General features: G+C 40.2%; 1 long non-coding RNA gene across 2 annotated transcripts; it reads left to right on the plus strand.

The window, feature by feature from the left end:
* Positions 1 to 1,002: 1,002 nt before the first annotated feature.
* LOC103467926 (uncharacterized) lies at positions 1,003 to 2,214 on the plus strand. 2 transcript variants are annotated; one of them, XR_001776546.1, is made up of 6 exons: positions 1,003 to 1,086; positions 1,173 to 1,256; positions 1,336 to 1,481; positions 1,583 to 1,755; positions 1,896 to 2,060; positions 2,142 to 2,214. It is a non-coding gene; the product is annotated as an uncharacterized LOC103467926 (long non-coding RNA). The 2 variants fall into 2 exon arrangements; XR_534138.2 differs by having other exon boundaries at positions 1,173 to 1,481.

Genomic DNA, 2,214 nt, shown 5'->3' on the forward strand with positions numbered 1-2,214 from the left:
GTAAACGTTTTAATATTTTTGATTGAAATAATAAAAATAAGGACGGATCCCGCAAAAACCCAAGAAGAAGAATAAGCTGACGTCATCATATGCGACACTTTCACTCCGGTGAGTAGAAACCTGCATCTGTCAAAATGTTTTTGTACTCTAAAACCAAATATAACTCCAAAGTGTCATGTTATAAAGTTACTGATGGTAGTTTTAGGACTTAATGGCAGTAGGACTGTGATGCGAATGGTTGAAGACACGTTTGTAAAAAATTTTTCGCCGGAAAATATGCGTTGGAAGCTAGCTAAATTAGCCTCTAAGAGGCTAATTGTACCTGTACACTGTACCTGTTCTTAATACGTTTAATTAGCCATGATAGAGTCACATAATAGCTTTCATATTCATGCTTGTTGTTGTCACTTTGTAAAATTGGAGGGTTGCTAAAAACATCAGTGTCCTTAGGCTGTGATGATCTTTAAAGTTTTGTTTATGAACCCTGTCTGAATACACTGATTGCAGCTAGGTCATTGATGGCGGGTCCCCATCAAACAATTGATGGGGATAAGCAAAGACAACTATTACTTGAATTAAAAATGAACTTGCATCAGTACAGACCCATTTCTTTCCTCCTGTCTATGTTATTTAGAGACCACAGGTCAGGAGCAGCCTGGGATGCTTACTGAGGAGCATCCAATAATGATACCAGAGAACCAGGAAGATACTGTGATAGTGCTTGATCTGGTTCCTGTTTCTCCTCCTGTTGTCCCATCCTCTCAGTCTTTTCAGAAGAAGAAAAGACCCAGAAGCATCTCTCCAGCTGCCTCTCCTCCCACTTCGTCATCTGCATTCATGTCACCTGCTGACCATGCCGTCTTCTTAAGTCAGGGTGGCGCAAGTTTTGCTTTCTTTACATTCATCCATTTTCTTACACCTTGTCCCTAGTGTGGTCGGGAGGGTTGCTGGCAACAGACTGGCAACCCAGGACAAGTTGCCAGTCTGTCGCAGGGCAACACAGAAACAGCCAGGACACACAACCATGTAACCAAGGATGAAAACGTAGGAAAATTTGTGGACTGTATACACAAATCAACCAGAAATGTAAGACTGCAGATTGTAAATGTATAATAACAGTAACCTTTTAGCCTGTAATAACATCATGCCTGACTGAATTGTATGCATTCTAGATTTTGTGGTGGGCAATGGTCAGAGGCCAGGGAGATCTCTCACAGATCCAGCAGCAAACTGGATGAGGAGGCTTGGAGCTAGCGGTGTGTATACATGGAGTGCTGCTTAGTGCTCTTAGATAGGGTATGAGATTTTGCATAACCCTTGTTCTTTTCAACGAAGGCTGGCCAACAATCACTGTTTTTTCCATGGATGTAACATTTGTGGACATAACTTGAAAACTAACAAAAAGCTGTCCTGAGCTCCAACACCTGCTTAAAATTAAGCCATTTTTCTCAATTTTCCATGGCAAAACCCACAAATGTAAGGTAAGGAACACTGACCAGGCATTGAATAACCTTGCTGGTACATACTGCATAAACATCTTTGCCACAGTTGATGTTGTTTGTGCATGTTTGTGCATACACAGATGGACACAAAGCTTGTGCCAAGGCTCATCACAAGATCAGAAAGGAGAAAACATCTTAACATTGGCTTTAGAAGATGTTGGTCTCTTGAAGACTGATACAGACACAGAAGTTCTGTCTTTGGAAGAGATTCTGTCTGGTGACACAACATTGCCATGGCAGCAATCACACATTGGTAAGTAAACATACACTAATATGTTTTATACTGTAATCATACCTGACAGATAATGTGACTAGATACTCCAGGTATTGACCTGAACTTACAAATTTAAACTTTTACTGAGTTGATTTGTCCTTTTCATAACTGCATTTCAGACAGTCTTCACGCAAAAACAAGGGCAATCAATGACATCATGATAGTAAAGAGACTGGAAGAGGAAAAGAAGATCCTTGTTGATGGACCATCATTGGAAATCTCTATCATCCTATGAAGACACTCTAAAGGAGTTTCCCACCTGTTATCGGGAGGGAAATTTAAAAGTAGGTTTTTAAGTAATGCATAAACATACAAAAAGTTAAAGCATCTAAATTTTGTATTTTTATTTATGTTCAACTTTAAAGGTTTGTCCTGTGCCCTAACTGACGAAGGTCCAAGAGGTCTCCAGAGCATCATCCTCAGAGAGCTGCAGCACCA

Source organism: Poecilia reticulata, linkage group LG1 (genome assembly GCF_000633615.1).
Source record: "Poecilia reticulata strain Guanapo linkage group LG1, Guppy_female_1.0+MT, whole genome shotgun sequence".
Taxonomy (NCBI): Eukaryota; Metazoa; Chordata; class Actinopteri; order Cyprinodontiformes; family Poeciliidae; genus Poecilia; species Poecilia reticulata.